Genomic DNA, 25,447 nt, shown 5'->3' on the forward strand with positions numbered 1-25,447 from the left:
TCTGCCAAACTCTCAGGTGATGCCCATGCTGCTAACTCCAGGACTGCGCTTGAAGTAGCGAGAATCTTAGAGACCGTAAGTACAAATGGTGGACTGGCATGGCAAGTGGGCATGGCAAGATTTATAAAGGAGCCCTCTGATAGTGTTTTCTAGCGACAAGTCAAACCTATATAGCATACTTACGACTAGAAGTTAGTAATTAAAATTCAGAAATCCCGGGGCGCCTGGGTGGCTCAGATGGTTAAGCGTCTGCCTTCGGCTCAGGTCATGATCTCAGGGTCCTGGAATGGAGCTCTGCATCGGGCTCCCTGTGCTTGCCACTCCCCCACTTGTACTCTCCCTCTCTCTCTCTCTGGCAAATAAATAAAATCTTTAAAAGAAAATAAAAAATAAAAAATAAAATTCAGAAATACTTAGGCATTAAAACCAGTAGAAATAAAAATAAACTTTACAATAGAAAAATTCGTGGAATAGGAAATATTAAATGGAATTTGAAGTAAATATGCTAAAGAGAATAAATAGCAGGGAAATATGTTATAAGAGCAATATTAACAAGGATTGGTAGGCAAGCCTGGAATGTGGTTTTAGACCACAAATAAAATCACTCTTTCTGAAGAGTGATTCAGAGAGTCGGGTACATAGATAAAACATTTATTAAACCATTTCCCTCCAGTAAGCATATCATGAAATGTAAATTGGTATACATGTATTTAATGGCTCATTCACTTGTTATAAAACATAACTGCAGTCATTATGTAGCCTATCAAGTACAGTGAGCCCCTTTTAGTTCTGTGAATTTTGTCATTAGCTCTCCAGGGACTGAGGTTTTTGTTTATTTCATGTCCTAAAGATGTATTCATTACATTATTTTACCACATAGTTTATGTTACATGGCAATGATGGCTTGTTCGTTCTAGAACTTTCTTGAGTGTAATCAACAGTTCAAAATTTTCAGTATCTCTTACTAGATCTTTGAGTATAAAGATGATCTGACCATTCTGTATGTTATAAAAAGTCATTTAAGTTGATAATTATTGTCAAAAAAAAGTGCTTAAAATTATAACACATAATGCCTAATAGAAATGGATCACTTTTATTTTGGTCTTTTTTTTTTTTTTTTAAAGATTTTATTTATTTGAGAGAGAGAGAGAAAGAGGGAGAGAGCATGAGCAGGGGAAGGGGCAGAGGGAGAGGGAGAAGCAGACTCCCTGCTGAGCAGATGCTTAACCGACTGAGCCATCCAGGTGCCCCTATTTTGGTCTTATTACTTGAAAATAGGGCAAATATTGGAAATAATAGCCATTGGAATGATGGTGAGAAAATATGAAATACAGAAAGTCACTAGCCAGCAGATCAGTTTCTATGAAGTAAGATGCATAATCCAAAATAGTGAGTGCCCATTAAAAAGATTCACTTGAAGAACTAGAATCTGAGACAAATTGAGCCACACTGAAGGAGCATCTTTTAAATAAAAAATACAAAGTTTATAATATTGATTTCTGATCAGTTGCTTTTACATTATCTTCAATTCAATAAATATTAAATTTTTACTAAGTGCCAGGAATTCTGCTAGGCACAAAACAGGTATTCTAGAACCAGTAGCCGCCCTTCTGGTAAGGTCTGTGCCTAACTCTCCCACCTTGATTTATTGCATCATGGGTATATAACCCTGAGATCAGAGTTACATACAAATATACAGGACTGAGATGGCTTGGAGCTTGCCAAAAGAACAAAACAAGGTATGCAAATAGGATACAATCTGTAATATAAATTTATATGAAGTTATTGGGGAAATGTCATTGATGTGATTGAAAGATGCCCTGAAGAAGAAAAATAAGTCAATACTCCCTCAACTCCCAGTTTGTTTTGAATAAAATTTAGTCTCTGTATTTAACATTTAGGTATTAGTAAACTCACACATTAATGAATACTCCAGATTTTTTTCTTTTTCAAGAAATAAAACATACCTATGATAAATTTAATGCTTATAGTTATTTAGAAGGTCCCTAATAGCACAGTGTGATCTTTTAGTTTACTTCATAGGAACCTTTATTTCTCAATTTCTTTAGAAAAGTAGAAACTGCCTTTATCATACTATGACATTTATGGGGATGTGTATTTCTGTGTGTGTGTGTGTGTATGCGAGAGAGAGCGAGAGATTGATAAAGAATATTTAAGTACTTAATGAAATAGTAAGTATTTTAGTACCCAAATCCAGATATTCAGGAGGGAGCTGATAAAGTAGTTGAGTACCTTTCAAGTAAATAACAACATATTTGACTTACACTCATCCCTCCATGTTATCTTATATCATTTTTTAATTTTCCATTTCATTATTAGGATTCAGTAAGCTCCCCAAATGATGATAACTATTTTTTTTGAGAACCATTCCAACAGAATCAGGTTGTTGCCATTCTCATATTGATGATCCAGTTCTTAAACATGATTCTGATCTTATAAAAAACAACACACAAAAATAAAAAACCTAGACATCTGGTAACTAAAAGCAATCCAATTCCCTCGTTGTCAGGCCCTATTACCTCTTTTCTCAGCTGCTCTATTTTGTAGGTCTGTTTTCAGGAAAGAACAATGTACCTCTTAGGGTATATGACATGCTCAATCTAGGAAAGTAACATCCTGTTTAAAATATATTAAAGACTTGGGTTTTGCTTTATTACAGACTGTACAATGCTACACCTGGTTACACTTCTGTCTAAATCCCACAGGTTAAGAGGAACTCAGTGGCAAACCTGTAGTCTCGTGAAAGGATCATTCCCCAGATACTGACAGAAACCATCTCAGGGACCTGTCCTCCCTGGGGAAGTCTTGCTTCTTTGGGATTTGTTCCAGTAACCCATTCCAAAGAAGAGGTTTACTATATACAATGTACTGGAATACTGTGTGTTGTCCTTAGGACATTTACAGCTCTGCGGAGTTTTTTGTTTCCTTTTTTTATATAATTTTAGTTTTATAGTATTCTCTCTTGTGACACCCTTTTTTCTCATGAGGCCTTCATTTAATGTAAAGCATAAGCTTATAGCACTTCCCAATTTTTTTTTTAGATTTTTTATTTATTTATTTATTTATTTATTATTGTTATGTTAATCCCCATACATTACATCATTAGTTTTAGATGAAGTGTTCCATGATTCATTGTTTGTGCATAACACCCAGTGCTCCATGCAGAATGTGCCCTCCTCAATACCCACCACCAGGCTAACCCATCCTCCCACCCCCCACCCCCCTCCCCTCTAGAACCCTGTTTGTTTTTCAGAGTCCATCATCTCTCATGGTTCGTCTACCCCTCCGATTTCCCCCGCTTCATTCTTCCCCTCCCGCTACCTTCTTCTTCTTTTTTTTTTTCTTAACATATATTGCATTATTTGTTTCAGAGGTACAGATCTGAGACTCAACAGTCTTGCACAATTCACAGTGCTTACCAGAGCACATACCCTCCCCAGTGTCTATCACCCAGTCACCCCATCCCTCCCACCCCACCCCCCACTCCAACAACACTCAGTTTGTTTCCTGCGATTAAGAATTCCTCATATCAGTGAGAGCATATGATACATGTCTTTCTCTGTTTGACTTATTTCACTCAATGTAATACCCTCCAGTTCCATCCACGTCATTGCAAATGGCAAGATCTCATTCCTTTTGATGGCTGCATAATATTCCATTGTATATATATACCACATCTTCTTTATCCATTCATCTGTCGATGGACATCTTGGCTCTTTCCACAGTTTGGCTATTGTGGACATTGCTGCTATAAACATCGGGGTGCACGTACCCCTTCGGATCCCTACTTTTGTATCTTTGGGGTAAATACCCAGTAAGCACTTCCCAATTTTTATAGAACAATTTTTATGGAAACTGAGTAACATCTACTTAAAAATGTTTGTGCCGCAAGATGATAGCTTCTAAGTCTCCAACATAGATGTATGATGAAAATATCCTTTCCTGTGATGGATATGATACTGGTTAGTCAGTTCTCAAGCTGCAGTTGAAGAAACAAAGCCATAGGTTCTGTGTGTTCCCTACTGATATTCACTTAGTCTTAAAAACAACCAAGCCACAATTTTAATTACGTCCATGTAAAATCAAACATGTTTTATTGCCTCCAACACTATTATTAGGTATCAGTCAGTTATTTGTACTCTGGGCTAAGTGGGGCATTCCAGTTATATTTGCAAGATGGTATCTTTGCCTGTCCTCTAGAAATGGCAGTGCTAACGTTGGCCTTCTGTTCCTGTGCTGTGGGCATAAAACCAAACTGGACACAGGAACTGCAAGAACCCTTGGTGGCAGCCTGAGATGTCTGAGAAGAACTATGTATTTAAAGTACACAATTTAAAGCACATAATTGTTGGCTTCAGGCACCACCGAAAATAAATTTCCCAAAAGGAATCAAAAGTCAGTGTAATTGAGGGATGGGGAAAATTATCAGAGGGCATGAGCATCCATGGCCATAGATACCTTTTTTTTTTTTTTCCAGTGCACCCTTGTGATTATACTGTAAGAATTTTAAAAAATATATCATTAGTGGAAATTCAATTTTCTCCCTCTGTGTGTTGGTAAGGAGTGGGTTGATATGAACCTGTGCCTGTGAAAAGAATCTAAAGTCACAAGATGAATGCTCCTCCATGTGTGCTAGACAAGCCATTGGTTGGACACTCATGCTTCAATGGAAGAAGCAAAGGCATTGCTAATTCTTACTTGCTGATTTGCAATTGGACTACATAATATAGTGGGCAAAGCCTAAAAAATGATTACTCATGACTTAAGCAAACTGCAATAACCTCACACACTTCATTGTTTATGACATTAGTATGTATCGCCTAATATCATTGACAAAATTACTCTTCCAAATTCTGTTTAAACAGATTTTGCTAAACCTGTGTACAAAGAGATTGGTTTATAAGCTATGCTTCTAAGCAAGGTTTATATAGTGAAATTCAAAATTAAATGTCCTTAACTCTTAAGGTTGCTTCTGACTCCCTTTCACGAATCAATACTGAGAAAGGTGTTTGATAGACCAAGGTCATGAACTCCCCAGGAAGCTTTCTGAAGGATGTGAAAGAGGATAAATTGCTTCCCTTTCCTGCCAGTGCCAAAGCACTCCTGTGTCTCAGCTCTGGGATTGCATATGGAAACAATTGCTCCTGGACCATTTCCTCTGCCCTCCAGGTGGGCTGTGGCCTCTCCACGTCTGGAGTGTCTGGAATGTTAGCCACACTGCTCAGCACAGAGGTCAGGGGTTAGCTCAGCCAGCCCCGAGCAGACAATGCTCCCTCCCTAGACCTTGCTATTCAAAAAAGGGAGCAAATCCACAGCATTGTTGAGTTTTTTTCATTTATTATAGCATCTGACCAATCCAACATCATGTTTGTCAAACAAGAAACTCAGCAAGATTAAAAATACTTGCTCAAGGTAAAACTGATGGTTAAGTAATGAAAGGGATGGGATTAGAACCTGGGTGTCCCGACTCCAGTCTGACTCACTCTTCATTTTACTTCCTTTCACGTCTACCTCCTAAGTAGCCTTGTAGTCTCCCTGGGAGTCTAGGCTACCGAGTTTAGAGAAGTGAGTCATGAAATACTCCCACCCATTCTGTCAGGATCTTTCTTGTGAGAAAAAGACAGACTTAATCTTTTATTTGTACTGAAAATTGATGACATACTTAGCTTTTACACCCTTGTGTCTTATTATGGTTTCTCAGTTTCTCAGTGCAGGACGTTTTATGGAGCTGAAGGTCATATTATTTGAAATGTGATATTATTTGAGAATATGTGGACAGTAAGACAGGTATAAAGTCTTCTGCCTTTCACCCCTACCTTATTTGTTTTTAAAATAAAAATATAATTTTAAAGGAGATACTACTACTTACTACAATAAAGCAGCATCGTTTCCTCTTATACTCCAGTATGATTTACTATCCAAATCTCAGAAGAGTGGCTTCATTAAATAAAATTAAAACTGGAATTTATCAGTGAAAAAGCTGCTGAGTACTTCCCAAGTCTGCGTGATATGATAGAACAACACGTTGGCATTCTTGGTTTTGATTATGTATTTTGCTTGTTTATAGAATCATTTTGGAGGGGCACTATGATATCATTGCATCCAATTTTCACAATTTACAGATAAAACATGAGGGTCCACAAGGATTAAAGGATTTGTTGAGTGTCATGCCTATCCTAGCTGGGGCAAACTGGCATTCAGGTCTGAAACTGGTCTTTTTCTTTCTTTTTTTTTTTTTTAAGATTTTATTTATTTATTTTTTAGAGAGTGAGCGAGAGAGAAACAGCATGAGAGGGGAGAGGGTCAGAGGGAGAAGCAGGCTCCCTGCCGAGCCGGGAGCCCGATGCGGGGCTCGATCCCAGGACCCTGGGATCACGACCCGAGCCAAAGGCAGACGCTCAACCATCTGAGCCACCCAGGCACCCCGAAACTGGTCTTTTTCACTACACTATGCTGTATGCCAGTTTGCATTAATCTGATTTTTTTGTGTGTGGTTTGACACTTTACAATTAGTTTAGGAACCTTTCCTCAAAGTGACAATGCTAATTTCTCCCATTTTTGTAAAATACAGAAACTTTTAAAGTTGGGAGTAGCTTTAGGTTTACGGAAAAATTGTGAAGATAGTACACGGAGCTCATCAACATCTTTTATTAGTATGGCACTTTTGTCACAATTGACAAACTGATATTGATACATTATTATTATTATTTTTATTTATTTATTTATTTATTTTTATTCTTATGTTAATCCCCATACATTACATCATTAGTTTTAGATGAAGTGTTCCATGATTCATTGTTTGTGCATAACACCCAGTGCTCCATGCAGAATGTGCCCTCCTCAATACCCACCACCAGGCTAACCCATCCTCCCACCCCCCTCCCCTCTAGAACCCTGTTTGTTTTTCAGAGTCCATCGTCTCTCATGGTTCGTCTACCCCTCCGATTTCCCCCGCTTCATTCTTCCCCTCCCGCTACCTTCTTCTTCTTCTTTTTTTTTTCTTAACATATATTGCATTATTTGTTTCAGAGGTACAGACCTGAGATTCAACAGTCTTGCACAATTCACATTATTATTAATTAAAGTCTATACTTCATTCAGATCCCCTCAGTTTGTACCTAATATCCTTTCTCATCTCTAGGATCTTATCCAGGATCTGATCCACTACATTTACTCATGTCTCCTCAGGCTCCTCTCAACCATGAGAGTTCTCAGATATTCCTTTTCTTTGATGACCTTGACAGTTTTGAAGAATACGAGTCAGATGTTTTGTAGAATGCCACTCAATTTATATTTAACTAATGTTTTCCTCATGATGTCCACCCCCTTCATCTTCAATGAAGATTTGTCTATTTTTCACCATTTATTTATTGATTTAATTATTTATTTGTATCAGTATAGACTCAGATATTTAGTTTATACTTTGGGTTATAAACCAATACTGCTTTCTTTATTTTGTAGTTCAAATTGTTCTGGCTTTGGCCACTGGAAACTCTTTCAGTTATCTCTTTTGTCTCTTTGACATATCCTTAACACTATTTTCTGTGCTTTTGAGCACTTCCTTACTTTTTGGCACTTTCAGATGGTCCCTACTCATCTAGTATACTTCCAACCTTAGCCATAACATCATCTATTTCTCTAAGAAGCCTTAGTTCTTTTTGGGAGATACTAAGATCTGGGCACTAGGTATGCTTGTTGCTACTAGGGTGTTGTTGCTTCTAGGCCCCCTCAATTGGCAAAGGAAAGAAGTATATGTGAGCATACTAGTCTGCGTCTATACATATATGTTTAAGTATCCATTTGCATCTGTATCTAGATAAATATGAGTTTATATTTATGCCTCCAATTCTAATCCATTACCATTTACTTAATTGTTTGATTCCAATATACATGTTAGTCCTTTCAGAATTAGCTTGTACTTCTTATGAAAAATAGAACTTTATCAACTACAGTGCAGTTCTTATGTACAGTTCCTTTTATCTTCAGTCTTGCAGTCTCTACCCACTTCCAAAGTTACTTAGGGATGCATCTTTTTGCTCAACCTCCTTCAGTGAGATTATTTTATACATTTGTTACACAGATTCTTTTTGTCATAGTCCGCTTTCTGTTCCAGGACTTCCTGATTTCCTGAATGATTTTTTTTAAATTACATATACTGAAGTTCACTATTTATTTATTTTTAAATTTTTTATTTATTTGAGAGAGAGCAAGAACAAGAGAGAACACAGAGGGAGAGGGAGAAGCAGACTCCCTGCTCAGCAGGGAGCCCAAAGCAGGGCTTGATCCCAGGACCCTGGAATCATGACCTGAGCCAAAGGTAGACACTTAACTGACTGAGCCACCCAGGTACCCCAACTCTTTATTTTTTAATTAAAACTTAATTTTTTCAGAGAAATTTTAGACTAAGTTTCAGTCTTTTAAAAAAACTAAGATGATTTTTTTTTTAACAGTAGTTCTAGGTTCACAGCAGAATTGAGCAGAAGGTACAGAGATTTCCCATATACCTCCCCTGCCACCCCACATGCACAGCCTCCGCTATTAGCAATATCCAACATCAGAGTGGTATGTTCATTACAAGTGAGGAGCCTATATTAACAAATTATAATTACTGAAATCTGTAGGTTTCTTTATGGCTTACTCTTGATGTTGTACATTATATAAGTTCAGACAAATCTATGATGACATGTCTCCATCATGACGGTGTAATACAGAGTATTTTCATTGCCCTACAATTCTTCTCCACTTGACCTGTTCATCCCCTTCCCAAACCCCTGGCGTCCACTGACTGATTTTTTACTGTCTCCATAGTTTTGCCTTTTCCGGAATGTCATATAGTTGGAATCATACAGTATGTAGACTTTTCAGAGTGGTTTCTTTCACTTAGTAATAAACTTTTAAGTTTTCTCTGTTTTTTCAGGGCTTGATAGTTTTTTTTTTTTTTTTTTAGTGCTGAATAATATTCTATTATCTGGATGTACCAGTTTGTTTATTCATTCATCTACTAAAAAACATCTTGGTTGCTTCCAAGTTTTGGCTATTATAAATATCTTTAAGCTTTAAGAGTTTTTGTGTGGACATAAGTTTTCAGTTCTTGAGTAAATACTAAGAAGTGTGATTGCTGGATTGTATGGTATGAGTATGTTTAGTTTTGTAAGAAACTGTGAAACTGTCTTCCCAAGTGGCTGTACCATTTTGCTTTCCCATCAGCAATGTATGACAGTTTTTGTTGCTCCACATCCTTACTAGCATTTAGTGTTGTCAGTGTCTAAATTAAGGCTATTCTCATAGGTGCGTAGTGGTATCTCATTGTTATTTTAATTTCCATTCCCCTTTTTATATGTTATGTGGAGCATGGTACACTTTTTATGCTATAAATTTCTATAGTTTTTGACAAATGCATAATTTTCTACCCTTAAATAATCATACAGAATAGTTTCACTACTCTAAAAAAAAAATTCCCTGTGCTACTCCAATTCAAACCTCGAACCTCTCCTAACTGCTGGCCACCACTAACTGGTTGACCGTCTGTATAGCTTTATCAGGCTGACTTCTTTATATGGATAATACCAGTTTGTTTATCCATTCACTTATTGAAGGACATCTTGGTTGCTTCCAATTTTTGGTGATTATAAATAAAGGTACTGTAAACATTTGCATGCAGATTTTTGTGTGGACATGCGTTTTCAGATTTGTTGGTTAGATCCCTAGGAATATCATTGTTGGATTGTAGACTACATTTAGCTTTTTAAGAAAGTGCCAGATTGTTTTCCAAAGTGGTTTTATCACTTTTTATTCCCAGGAGCAGAATGAGAGTTCTTGTTCTACATCATCACTAGCCTTTTCAGTTGTTTGAATTTTTCTCATTTTAATAGGTGTATAATGGTGTCACATTGTTTTAGTTTCCCTGACAACAAATAATGTGAGTACCTTTTCATGTGTTTATTTGCCATCCATATATATTTTTTATGGTGAGATGTCTGTTTAGCTTCTTTGCCCATTTTTGAAAATTAAATATTTTTTTGAGTTTTAAGAGTTCTTTGTATATTTTAGATACAAGTTTTTTTTATCAGATATCTTTTTTTTTTGCAAATATTTTTGTAAATATTGCTGTGGTTACAATAATACATTAACATTTTATTTATACATTAATGAAAATCCTAAATTTGCTATAAAAATTGAACCAGATAGAGTTGAAGGTTTGAAGAAAAGCCCATTAGACTTAAGAAATTACATATTGCCAGGGGTGCCTGGGTGGCGCAGTTGATTAAGCATTGGACTCTTGGTTTCGGCTCAGGTTGTGATCTCAGGGTTGTGAGATCAAGTCCCAAATGGAGCTCTGCACTCAGCACATAGTCTGCTTAAGTTTCTCTTTCCCTCTCCCTCTGCCCCTTCCCCCTCTCAAAAATAAATAAATCTATTTTTTAAAAAGGCAATTACATATTCCCTTTCACCTGAAATTGGTTATGACCCTTAGAAGTATAAGCAACAATGTTTCCTTTCTTTTGATTAATCTCCCAGCAACAGATGCTGTTGCTTAACTAGTAGCCATTCTCCTATATTTCTTGCTAATGGCAGTCCTGTTTTGTTCTATGCAGATGGTAGTATGCCCATCCTTATGAATGAATCATGATTGCCCAAGCCATTCATGGTAATGGTTTCCCAACGTCCACATAAAAGTAACCCCTTGTTGGGATGCCTGGGTGGCTCAGTCAGTTAAGCGCCTGCCTTCCCCTCCTAGGATCGAGTCCCGCATTGGGCTCCCTGCTTATTGGGGAACCTGCTTCTCTTTCTCCCTCTGCTTGTGCTCTCTCTCTCTCTCTCTCTCTGTTAAATAAATAAATAAAATAAGTAATCCCTTGTCAATACAATGTAAAGATGGAGAGGAAGGTGTGGTAGAGCACTTTAAGGAAAGATTTTTCTCCCTTATAAAAGAAAAGGCCACGTGACAAAAAGATTTCTTTTGACCCCTTCCTTCCCTCCTGCTTTGGATGCTCTTGAGAATGTGAAGTCTAGAGCTTTGCCAGCTATCTTGCAACCATGAGGTGACAAGCCTGAAGACAAATATCAACATACTGAGAAGGTGAAATAGTAGAAAGAAATGAGATTAGGTCCTTGATGACATCATGAGCCATATAACCAATTCTGGAAAGCCTACTTCCAAATATCTTGCTTTAGTGAAAATTCAAAGTTTATTATTGAGCCAATACTTTTAAATCTTTACACATCATGGCTATATGTGTATAAGATCATATTTGTTTAGTACACTGGAATAAACAGGAAGAGTCCTCATGGACAGAGACAAGTTGTATAGGAATTTTTGATTGCTTTAAGCAGCCCCTTCCAGCCACTAATACAGTGCCTAAGATTACCATCTCAGCCACCTGCCCCCCATTCATGGCACACTGTTGCACACTGGTTGAGAAGTTCTGGTTTCAAACACATTCTGTTATTGGAAACAGAATACATTCTACTTATTATATGTACAAAGTGCAGATTTAAACCCATTTCTTGTCATGGAAGCCAATCAACCTATTGGATAACGTCTGATAAAAGTAGGTTCACATTTGTACTACTCTGTGATTGTGATTGCCTTAACTTGTGGAAACTTCTTGGTCTTCTGGAGTATACCTGAGAGAGTTGTGTTAGAAAGGGATGTTATCTTTTTACTCTTTTACATTTACTTTTTACACTTTTTACACTTACCGTGCTTTTAATTTAATTGCTTTGGCATATTATGGTAGGCTAGCATCTTCAGAGGAGATACCTTTGCAGTAAAAAAATGTTGAAGTGTTGTCTAAGTAACTATTTGAACAGCTGGATCCAATTCATAATATGGAAATCACACCAAGCAGATTCAAGTGAAGAAGTAACTAAAAACAGGTTCAGTAATCAAAATCTCTGAGAACGAAAGGAAGTCTCAGTGCACTCTCATGGCCATCTTTCCAATATACTAAGGAGTACTGGGGTTACTCCAGTGCAGAGTTCCCTAATGATGAATTAAGATGACAGTGTTGTAGTTACGATAGGTAATTTTTAAAGGACTTACAAGGTCTTGTTTCCAAATAAGGACTACAATCCCTAAAGAGACAACATTTCTAAGCATTTCTTATTCATAATTAAATAGGTTTTCTGGCAGCAGACAATGAAATTCACAGGATTTATATTGACTCTTTCTGTTGGGAATAAACTGTAGACTCTGGATATCTCTGAATCACATCCTAACTCTCAGATTTTTATTTATTATTACAAGGCTGCTAAAGCATAAATTTCCTGGAAACCAAGTACTTTCTTTAGGAAAACATATGGCAGATATCTGGGGTTTTTTTTCACATAATAATTTCAACTTACTCAAAGTATATTATATATATATGTATACACATTAAATATATATATGGCATATATTTTGATACATATTTCCACATGCTGTAAGATATATTTTACTTTATATAGAGTATAATATTTTGTTTATATGTGATCATTTATTTATTTACCCTATTTAGTGGAATAATTTAACTCATCATGTGAAAGGACAGCTGCATGAGGTTGAGTCTTATGGCTTGGATATGATTAGTAAGATTAACATGATGTTCACAAAGTATGAAATTCCTAGAAACCTTCAATTGGCACCTGTCTTGGCGTTAGTGATTTTCAGTACAGTGCATCCCATTCTCAATGTATGGGTAGGGGTAAAGGTCCATGGAACACATGAGACTTTGGCCCGCGGTCATGCCAGCTGGAAACACCACAGTAGTAGAACACCCCGCAGCAATGCTGTCAGCACTGTGAAGGGTGTGGAGCTTCATCTTCTGTGGCCTTCTGACCAGCTCCCGTTTTGTTCATATATTTTGGCTGATTTCCAGAGTAGGTCAAAGTATTGACTAGCTTTGTGGCATGTGCAATTAAAATGCTACTTTTAGCCTTGTATTAGGAAAAGATCTAATAGACAAGGAAACTCTGGTCAGGTTTTCCTGGAATCCCTGCAGAAGGCGACAGCTCAAAAAGTAGTTGCATCTAATGGGATCATCTCAGCTGAAGGATATGGAGCTTTTGGATTGTAAGTACAGAAATATTCCTCATTGGCCCTATTAGCATTCAGAAAAACCATTAAAATACTTTTCCAGATTCTTTCCTAGGACACAGGGCTCATTTCATACTCCAGTGGGAAAATAGGAGATGAAACTAAGTGATATTAAAAAATAATATGATAATTGCTATAGTTCAAAATATTAAAGTCTATATCCAGGTGACAGTTTCCCGACTACATCTTGAAATTGGCATCTCTCAGGTGACTTTACTCAGGGAAATAAGTATAATTGTTTTACAGAAACACCTGATTCTACCTAATGACTTTTTTTTCCCCGAAGGGTCTCATTTCCACATCTTGAAAAATGTCAATCAATCATATGAAACCTAGAAGTTTTCAGATGAGCTTGGAAGATAGCTTGCCTAATCCTAACTTCCTAAAGGAGTTACAAAACCTGAGAAGAAATGGTCAGTGAAATATGACAGAAGAAAACAAGGTTCAAACTAACAGAAAGTAGAATATTTTAAGAAGGTAGTCAAATCTGTTATCAATAAGTTAATATAAAAAAAGTGGAAAGTGGCCAATAGATTGGATACTTAGAAACAACTGATTGTTTTTTAAGAATGAAAATCTGGAAAACAGAATTTGAAAGTACAGACTTTTTTGGAAAAGCTCAATGAAGAGATGAGGGAGACGTGTAGTGTATTTTTTTAATTAACATACAATGTATTATTTGATTCAGGGGTACAGGTTGTGATTTATCAGTCTTTCAGAATTCACAGTGCTCACCATAGCACATACCCTCCCCAGTGTCCATCACCCATCCACCTCATCCCTCCCACCCCCCTCCACTCCATCAACCCTCAGTTTATTTCCTGAGATTAAGAGTCTCTTATTGTTTCATCTTGTTTCATTTTTCCCTCCCTTCCCCTATGATCCTCTGTCTTGTTTCTCAAATTCCTCATATCAGTGAGATCATATGATACTTGTCTTTCTCTGATTGACTTATTTCGCTTAGCATAATACCCTCTAGTTCCATCCACATCATTGCAAATGGCAAGATTTCATTTTTTGATGGCTGCATAATATTCCATTGTGTATATATATATATATATATATATATATATATATACACACACACACTCCACAGATGAGAGAGGAAGTATATGTGGTTGGTGGGGACTAAGGTGAGGGGATGGAATACCTTATATGTATAAAAAAAAAAAAGTAGGAAGGGAAAAATGAAGGGGGGGAATCGGAGGGGGAGAGGAACCATGAGAGACTGTGGACTCTGAGAAACAAACTGAGGGTTCTGGGGGGGTGTTATAGGTTAGCCTGGTGATGGGTATTAAAGAGGGCACATATTGAATGGAACACTGGGTGTTATATGTAAACAATGAATCATGGAATACTAGATCAAAAAATATTTGGTTTTTATAAAGATTGAAATAAAAAAAAAGTTACACTGGATGACTTCATTGTCCTCAGGTTAAAGGTGTCTTGAGTGAAATGAAGCAAAATGATAAAAGACTTTAGGGGAACCCCTCCTCCCCCAAGGAGTTGAAATACACTCAGATCCTTATACTTCCAAGAATTTAAAGTATGGCATGCAAGATAAAATGATATTCACAGAGAATTGTGTGTCCAAACCAATCAGTTTCAGGAAACTTTAAATGCAGGAAACTTAGAATGCAGACCTGTGACATGGACAATGTGGAGATGTCATTTTGAAATCAAGATTGTACAGCTCACCAATTTATTTTATTCTCTAAATGCAGTCTACTTGATGCTTCTCTCCATGCTCAGCTGCAACATGGCTAGCCCATCAGGGCATGCCCTCAGTATTTTTTAAGAGTACTTTCAAATCCCCAGAAATTTATTCGATAGTCAAGAAAGATTCAGGGATTTTTTTTTCTACTTTCTACTTTTTTTGCCCCTGTTTCCTTTCTGCCTTTGACCTATGGTCTTTCATCAGGAATGTTATAAATATATAATTTTCCTGTAAGTCTGTAAGTGGCTTCTGAATTATAGGCTTATCAATCCTCTTTTATATGTCTCAGGGAAAAAATAGAATTCAGTCTGAAAACATTGCCCTTGGATGTTTTAGTACAATTATGACCTTGGAGAAAATACAGTAACTTTTCTCTAGAAATGGTATCTGACTGTCACTGATATCTTATAGATATTTTATATGAGAAAGAATAGAGGGTCACTTCAAACTTCATAAAGTATGTCCTAATAGTCACTTAAATACAAGACTGGAAGATGACTAGGTTAGTAACCCACTTAGATTGAGTGATAGTAGATTTCCAAAGCTGAAAATGGAGAAAATATCAGGCTAGAAATACTGGTTGGGACCTAACAGGCAGAAAAATAATATGACCATGTTGAGATTTAAGATCAACCATTTATAATAAAAAGAAAGGATAGATTTAATGTGCCTTTTATATTGAACAAAGGTAAAAGAGAATAAATGGGATCTTTTCATTTCATGAAAAACATTTTTAAATTTGAATAGAAATGCCTGAAAGAGGAGCATAAGTAGTGCTCATAGGGAGCATATAAAAGAGGAAGGGGCAAGAGTACAGTAGCTGGAAGGAGGGTAGTCCCTGCAGACTGTGGAGAAACTGGACCACTTTTATCCAATGGGAGACAATAGTATGAATACTATTGGCAATCTCTGCTGTTGAATCTGTTACTTAGCCCACAATAGTAAAATCATAAATATTTTTCATATTGGGACTGACTCTTTACATTTTTAAATATTAAAGCAAAATGCAGTTTATGTCATTATTTCCAAAGGACTGTTATTTTTCAATTTATCCATTTACTTAGTAAGTGATTTCTTCCTTATTTTAACTCTTACTACCTCTCTCTTCAGAAATTTTGTTTCATGGTTGGTTATGAATTGAAGGCCTTATCTGAGAAAACTGGAAGTAAGATAATTTTCATTTATCTATGGAAAACATTCTTCTGCTCTTGATATTTGTAGAATGTTTGTGTTTTTTCATTTTATAGCCCTGATTGTTTTTGTACTTTATTTGGCATTTTATTGTCAGAACATTAAGTTTCATTTAAAGTGCACTTTCCAAGTTCCTTAGTTCAGATGTTCCACATGAATATTCATAATTTGATTGTCAAGTTTTACAATCGCTTATATTATAGTCATCTTTTCATTATAGAAAGCAGAATATGTTTAGGGACTCCAGAATTGCTATTTTTAATCATAGAAAATGGTTCTTTGTTTACTAATAAAGAAGAAAGCTATTGGAGATAAGAAAGGACACAGCTTATAGTCCAGAACCTATCTTCTAGAACAAAATTCTCTTGTATCAATGAGGCAAGTGACTTTACAATTAAATTGGGAAGGAACCAACAACTGTTTCATGGTTCACTAAAAGGCCCTTTATTATAAAGAAACTATTCCACCAAGAAGCATAGTGTTTAACACTTCAGAGTACATCACAGTCCACTATTTAGGATTGGGGTTATACGTAACTATGTGTACAGTGCTTCAGACTCAGCCAAGGGACTCACAAGATCTTATACCAATTTACTAGGATGGTAGGATGCTTTGAAGTGAAACCTTTTATGCTCTTTCCCTCAAATGCCCCCACTACCTTAGACTTTCGGTTGTAGAAGCTTGAAATATTTAAGTCTATTCTAGGTCTCATGCATTGTGCAAGAAAGAGCTATAGGGCTGATCTGTTCATTGATGTCTTCCAGATGTTATGGTTTGGTGTTTTGTTGACTGATAAGTTAATTGCTGTTTTCATAAAAACTCCATTGCCATGGCTGCTAAAGGCACTCTACCTTTCAGCCAGGGTTACAAAAAATAATACCAAGAAATGGAAGCCAGAGATTATCAGCCACAGCTCTTTCCTTAAGAGGAAAAAAACCTCCACATTCTATGGTGAAATAAGACACACATAAAGTACACAAAATAAAAAGGAACAGCTCATTGAATTCCTGTAAAGCAAACACCCAGGTTAACAGCCTGCCAGCACACCACTTTCCCCATGTGCTCCTTCCCTATCCAAATCCCCTTCTCCTCAAAGATAAATGCTGTCCCGACTTTAATAGCAGAGCTTCTCTTGCTTTTCTTCATTCAAATTTAATGAAGGATCTTAATGAAGGATCCACTTCAATAGGAATCATTAAGGACTGCAGTTTAGTTTAATCTGCTTTTATGAAAAGAATCACATTATATTTTGTTTAGTTTCTGATTTCTTTAGCTGATTATGATTGCAAGATGCCTCCATGCTCTTTGTAGCTGTAATTCACTCATGTTTATTCCTATATAGTATTCCTTTGTACCCAAGTTTATTATATTCACTGTGATGAACACTAACGTTGCTTCCATTTTTTGGACTTTATTAATACTGTTGCTGTGAATATCCTTGTACTTGCTTTGGATATTCTTATGAACATCTGGTATACACAAGCATTGGTATATCTAGGATTGAAATTGCTGAGTTGTAGAAAATGCATGTATTCAACTTTAGAACTTTTCCTAAGTGATGATGCTATTTTACTGTGTCAATATCATTTTGGCAGGCCTCCTCATCAACCTTCGGAATTGTCAGTTCTTTTAATTTAGTTATACTTGTGGGATTTTCATTGTGAATGTAATTTGCATTAATTTTATATAGTATTTGACTTTTAAGTGGCTACTTAAGTCTTCTGCCAGTTTCCTTTTTTGAGTTGATCTTTTCTTGTTGAGTATATTATTCTGAATTTAAGCCCATTATCAGTCATACGTGTTATAAGGATTTTTTCCCAGTCTATGGCTTACTTTTTCAGTGTCTTAATGGTATCTTTTGAAAGAACAGTTCTTACTGATTACTCAGTTATTAGTCTTTTACTCAGTGTATTTCACACCCTTCCTCTATAAATAATTTTCAGTAAGAATCAAGAATTCAAAGAAATGATGTAATGAGACAGTAAAACTTCTCTTTATTGAAGTTTGATATATAATTATGCTAGTAAAAAAATTAAGTTAAAGAAATAAAAAGAAATATTACCAATCCAAAGAAGAACACATTAACATATGAATATTTTGAATTACAATACTTGATGTTGGTGATATTTTCTTGTTGCTATTATTGTACCTAGTGACTCAATAGTGTTTTATGATCATACCAATACCTCACTTGAAATTCCTTACAAAATTTCTACAAAATTACTGGTTTCTCAACAAAAGTACAAATAATTTCAGAACAAAAAAAAAAGACCCACAACTATTTATTCAGTAGTTTCATATATACCTAAATGTTTGAACTTTCATTTGTTTGTTTCACACTGATAAATGTTTCCAAATTTATTTTCATTCAGCACAAAACTATTTCTGTTTTTCATTTTAGGGTCACCTTTATCCAAGATTGTTTTGAATTTCATTTATAATTTTCCATAGTATTGGGATTTTCTAGTTATCTTATTATTAGTTTCTAACTTACTGTCCTTGGCAATATATTGAGATATAAAATGAAAAAATGTACATTCTATAATTGTTGGGAGTATTCTATTTAGGTCAGCTAGGTGAAATATTAATTATGTCATTAAAATTGTCTATATCCTTGCTAAATTTTTCAGTTACTGAAAAATCAGTGTCAAAAATGTCCACTACAATTATGAATTTGTCTATTTTTCTTTTTATTTCTTTTTGCTTTATATATTCTGATGTTATGTTAAGTTATATGCAAATTTATTATGACTGTGGAGAACTGATTATTTTATCATTATAAAATGTTCCTCTTTATCTCTAGTAATACTTTAGTCTTAAAGTCTCCTCTATTTTGTCTTAATGAGAGGCAACAGAAAAAATTGACTTGAGCACCATTTAGTAAGTTCTAGCATAGTGAAATATGCTGGACTCATACCTTAAAAGTGGTTGTAGGACTCCGTTCAACAAGAAAATATTAATTAGCCTGTCAACAAGGTAAGACAAATACTTGTGGTGAAATGTTGTGTAGGGGGAATGGTTGGCAATATCTTGACATAAATAAACACCCGGTGGAAGAGGTTATGTTGAGGCAAGATGAATACAAATGTATTGTCTCACCCTTTTGAAACAAACTGGTGTTTAGGAAGGATGGAGTGCCTCGGTGATACTGTTAATTGATGGGAGACTGCTGAAGTATTTAGAATGTGGAGTGGGCATCTCTCTAAGTTGATCTCATTCTTAAATTATGTTTATTTTCATGCATCTATTTTTCAAGTTTCAAGAAAAAAAATTTTAAAGGTGATTGAAAGTTAAAATTCTAATGTGACACTATCTGATTTTCTCCCTCTGGGTAATGATGTTTTGGGAGAAGGATACACACAAGTATGTGGTATGTATGTATATTTACATATATACGAAGGGAAAACATAATTTTTTGAATCTCTCCAGTAATAATACCACTTGTTAATATCAATTATAGTTACCACTTAGTGCCTTTAATCAACACAAAATCCCCATGAGCTATCATTATCTGGCTTTTAGATGAGGGATCAGAGTCCAGGGAATATAAATAAACAGCTTAAGACCACACAGTTTATAAGAAACAGAGCCATTATTAAAACTTAGTTCTTTTTGAATCTAAAATCCATGCTCTTTGCACTATTGTATGCTCGTAAGAACTACCTGTTTTATGTCAAATGGAAGCACGATGACCAAAAACAGTGTGAATGAGATAATACTCTTAGAACACACTAAGGTCAAACTTCAAGAAACGTATAAATAGTTATAAAATGCTGGGAAAAAATTAGAATATAACGTGACAGACTTTCTTGGCATGCAGTACTGAGGCCATCCACATGCAAAATCAGTTAGAGAAGGTGAGAGATCAAAGATCAACACTGTGTACATTGTTTCATGAATAACAGATACAGGGTCTGTTTGTCATCATCTTTGATCATTTCTTTTTTTTTTTAAAGATTTTATTTATTTATTTGAGAGAGAGAATGAGAGAGAGAGAGAGAGAGAGCTTGAGATGGGGGAGGGTCAGAGGGAGAAGCAGACTCCCCGCTGAGCAGGGAGCCCGATGCGGGACTCGATCCCGGGACTCCAGAATCATGACCTGAGCCGAAGGCAGTCGCTTAACCAACTGAGCCACCCAGGCGCCCCTTTCTTTGATCATTTCTAAAATAGATCACATGATTATAGATTATATGCAGGTATTAAAGTGTTTTTCAACATACAGCAGTATCTGTGAATAGGGAATGTGATGTATATAAATGTATTCTAAGAAAATCTGATTCATTAAAATCTGACCTCTCTATAGATGAAATAAGAAGTGATGAGTCACTTTATAGAAGGACTCTTACTTAGAAAAATGATTCTTCAGGATTTCTTTAAAATCCAACCTCTTCTTAGGCTTTTAGAAAAACAATTCCATTTACAGTAGTTGGATTTGCACAAGATCTCTCAGACATATATGTGCGGCACAAAGTACCATAAGCCATGTGTAAGTGTACTTGAATAAATGCAATATTTAGAGAGGATTAAAGAAGAAATAATTTGGGATAATAAACTCATATGGACAACCCAACATAACCAAATATTTAGTTTATTTTGGTTATTTACACTGCAGAATAAGGATAATGTATTGATATAATCAAGATTTATAACCCAGGTGCATACTTAGCAATCTGAAATTCCAGTTTGAGGTTATTCTGATACAAAACTCCATGTCAGAGTTGGTTTATAAAGTAAACGTTCCCACCACTGGCAAAGAACACATGTGTCAAAAGCATCGGCTTGAGGACATGACCTGAATTGAATGAGTTAAGGCTGTATTTTTATATCAGAATCCTATTTGTTGAGCAGTGTGCTTGAGCAGTGTGAATAGTTCTGCTATCCCTTAGAACTAAGAATGTGATGATTCACACTCTATTATGAGCTGAGACACAACCAGGTGCATGTATTAACATATGATTAAACACTCACAGATGGCTTAAATTTACAAAGTACATGGTGAGGAAATCAGTTAGCCACATATGTATTCACCAGACAACAGCAACTGCATAAACGCAAGTATTGATACTGTAATAATAATAGTAATAGCAATAATCTAGAGAAATACTTTTCCATTTAAGGAAATCAAATGTGTTTTGAAAAAATTAAGAATATTTCTCATCAAATATAGCTTAATCTTTAGCCGTTCTTGTACATAGACATTTCTAAAGCAGATTATTCTATATTTCATGCACAGCACTTTCCTGTTTTTGGAATGGATGGCTCCTTTGCTGCCCCAATCTCAGCTCAAATGCTACCTCCTCGGAGTAGTCACTATAAACTCTGGTTTAAAGTAGCCATTTCTTACCACTACTCCTGGTAACTACCTATCACATTAAGATATTTTACTGTATGTAGCACTCATCACAATGTGGAATTATTTTTTGACTTATTAGTTTATTTGCTTCATTTTTAGTCATACTCCTGAATGGAAGCTTCATGAGAGAACCTTATACGTACCCCTAAGCAGTGAGTCCGCAGCCTCTGGAATACCTTCTAGCACATAGTAGAGATGCTCAGTAAACATGTGTCTAATGAATAAATGAATAAATAAAGTGTTTTTAGTTAGCATTTTAATTGGCTAAATTTACTTTTTGTATTTTGTTATATGATTACATTTTCCTGGAGTATAGTTATGGTTAAATATAATGATCAAACACTAAACAATGTTGATAATTAGGGTAGTATTTTATCTATTTATTCATTTTAAACATAGTTCTTGCCTTTGTGGAAGTAACACAAAGATAATGTTGGATTAGTGTCATGTAAGGAAAAGTTCAAGATAAAAGGAGAGACCATAAAGGGGGAAAATAATTGATTCTAGGGTGGGTTCAGAAAAAAACTCTAGGAAGAAATACCTTTTAAGCTAAGACTAGGGTGAGCAAAATAAGTTATTGTCCAAACTGGGACAGATTTGAGGGTAAAACATGACAATAAACGTAATTAAATAATTTATTTGGCTGATCCCATCTTATTTTATTATACTGGTCAGCTAAAGCACTATAAAAGAATTATAAAATATAAATTAGTTCTTTGAAACAGCTTTTAAAAAATAAATATTTTTAATTAAAAGAGGTAAAAAGAGACATGAATGACAAGTTTGGTAGACAGCCCTCAGGATGACCTTCAATTAGCCTCACCTCCTGGTATTCACACCTTTGTGTAGTCTTAACCCACAATGAATCAGGGTTGGTCTATGTGATTCAGCTCAGGTCATGATCGTAGGATCCTGGAATCAAGCCCCACATTGGGCTCCACACTCAGCAGGAAGTCTGCTTCTCCCTCTCCCCATGGCCCTCCCCCTGCTCATGCACTCTTGCATGCTCTCTCTCTCAAACAGATAAATAAAATCTTTGGGTGTTGAGTTTGAGAAGTTCTTTATAGATCTTGGATAGCAGCCCTTTATCTGTAATGTCATTTGCAAATATCTTCTCCCATTCCATGGGTTGCCTCTTAGTTTTGCTGATTGTTTCCTTTGCTGTGTGAAGGTTTTTATCTTGATGAAGTCCCAAAAGTTCATTTTTCCTTTTGTTTCACTAGCCTTTGGAGATGTATCTTGAAAGAAGTTGCTGTGGCCGATGTCAAAGAGGTTACTGCCTATGTTCTCCTCTAGGATTTTGATGGATTCCTGTCTCACATTGAGGTCTTTCATCCATTTAGAGTTTATCTTTGTGTATGGTGTAAGAGAATGGTTGAGTTTCATTCTTCTGCATATAGCTGTCCAATTTTCCCAGTACCATTTATTGAAGAGACTGTCTTTTTTCCATTGGATATTTTTTCCTGATTTGTCAGGATTAGTTGACCATAACATTGAGGGTCCATTTCCGGATACTCTAATCTGCTCCATTGGTCTATGTGTCTGTCTTTGTGCCAATACCATGCTATCTTGGTGATCACAGCTTTGTAATATAGCACGAAATCAGGCAACATGATGCCCCAGCTTTGTTTTTCTTTTTCAACATTTCCTTGGTGATTCGGGGTCTTTTCTGGTTCCATACAAATTTTAGGATTGTTCGTTCCACCACTTTGAAAAATGCCAATGGTATTTTAATAAGGATGGCATTGAAAGTGTAGATTGCCCTGGGCAGTGTAAACATTTTAACAATGTTTATTCTTCCAATCCATGAGCATGGAATGTTTTTCCATCTTTTTTTTGTCTTCCTCAATTTCTTTCATAAGTGTGCTGTAGTTTCTAGAGTATAGATCCTTTACCTCTTTGGTTAGCTTTAATCCTAGGTGTCTTATGGTTTTTGGTGCTATTGTAAATGGAATTGATTCTCTAATTTTTCTTTCTACAGTTACATTGTTAGTGTATAGAAAAGCAGCTGATTTCTATGCATTGATTTTGTATCCTGCCACATTACTGAATTGCTGTATGAGTTCCAGTAATTTGAGGGTGGAGTCTTTTGGGTTTTCCACATAAAGTAGCATGTCATCTGCAAAGAGAGATAGTTTGACCTCTTTGCCAATTTGAATACATTTTATTTCTTTTTGTTGTCTGATTGCTGTTGCTAGGACTTCTAGTACTATGTTGAACAATAGTGGCGAGAGTGGGCATCCTTGTCGTGTTCCTGATCTTAAGGGAAAAGCTGAGAGCTTTTCCCCATTGAGAATGATATTTGCTGTAGGCTTTTCATAGATGGATTTTATGAAATTGAGGAATGTTCCCCCTATCCCTACACTCTGAAGAGTTTTAATCAGGAAAGGATGCTGTATTTTGTCACCTCCCAAAAAACAAGAGTCCAGGGCTAGATATGGATTCCCAGGGAATTATACCAAACATTTAAAGAAGAAATAATGCCTATTCTTCAGAAGATGTTTCAAAAAATAGAAACAGAGGGAACATTTCCAAACTCATTCTATGAGGCCAGCATTACCTTGATCCCAAAACCAGGCAAAGATCCCATCAAAAAGGAGAATTACAGACCAATATCCTTGATGAATATGGATGCCAAAATACTCAACAAGATCCTAGCCAATAGGATCCAACAGTACATTAAAAGGATTATCCATCATGACCAGGTGAGATTTATTCCTGGGATGCAAGGGTGGTTCAACATTCGCAAATCAATGAATGTGAGAGAACACGTTAATAAAGGAAAAGATAAGAACCATATGATCCTCTCAATTGATGCAGAAAAAGCATTTGACAAAATACAGCATCCTTTCCTGATTAAAACTCTTCAGAGTGTAAATAAAATATTTAAAAAATAAATGTTTATTGCATTAAGCCATCCAGTTGTGAGATAACTCATTGTGCAGAAATAGATAATTAGTACAACAAATAATGCAATATCTGACCCTACACTGGATCTTCAATCCTGCACTGGAAGAAAAAAAAATGCTGTAAATCGACTTGGGTCAACTGACAAAATTACTATATGGATGTTAGATTAGATAAAGATCTAATATAGGTATTACATTTACTGGTAATGATAATTGTACTGTTGTTTTACAAAAGGATATTTTTACTTTTAGGAAATACATGCCAAGGTATTTAGGAATAGAAGGCAAAAAAATGATAGGATATATGCAACTTACTCTCAAAGGTGAGAGACGAGTGAGGGCTCAAATGACTAAATGTTAGCAGTGGGACAAAATGTTAACAACAGGTGAATGTGATCAAAGGATATATAGCTATCCTCTGTACAGTTTTTATTCTTCCAGCTTTTCTGTATGTTTGACATTAATCCCTAACAAAAAGTTAAAGCATGTTTTCTAAAAACAAAACAAAACAACATATAACCTTGTACATTAAAGCAAAATTTAAAATCTTTAATCATAAGTGATTAAATATTCAGTGCATATTCACATATTTTAATCAATTTCCTGGGAATATCTGTATCTAATACCACAACAGTATTTTTCCAAAGGCTATATTTTTATTATGGTCTATTCTTTTTACAAAATTGCTGGCAGTCTTCTTTAAAATGCACTTTATTGCTGATAAACTAGGAATTATTTACACCTTCAACTGAACCACCTCTATAGAGCATAATAGTATTTTTAATGGAGAAAGAACTCTCTTGGTTGTTGATGAAGTACCTAATAAAATCAGAGCTAATTCTATTAAATAAAGGATATGTTAAATTCTAATTTGTTTTATATTAAGTTGTATAAATATTTCAACCCTAATATTTTTATAGATACTATCTTTTTGTCTCCTTTAGAGTAACTTTGTTGATTATATTTTTCATGAGACAAACTGATCAAATAGATTTGCTTAATTTATGAATCTTGAATCTTTATCTGAATTGAGATGTTCAAAATCATGGACCTTCTCAATTCCTTTGCATCCTGAGATGTAATATAAATTTATACAACTAAAAATAGCTCAATCAAAAGTTGCTTCAGATATTTCAAAGCTGAATTGTTCACTTTTAAAATGAAATTTTACACAAAGA

This window comes from Mirounga angustirostris, unplaced genomic scaffold (assembly GCF_029215605.1).
Source record: "Mirounga angustirostris isolate CCGP_5_RB_7025 unplaced genomic scaffold, mMirAng1.0.hap1 SCAF_3, whole genome shotgun sequence".
Taxonomy (NCBI): Eukaryota; Metazoa; Chordata; class Mammalia; order Carnivora; family Phocidae; genus Mirounga; species Mirounga angustirostris.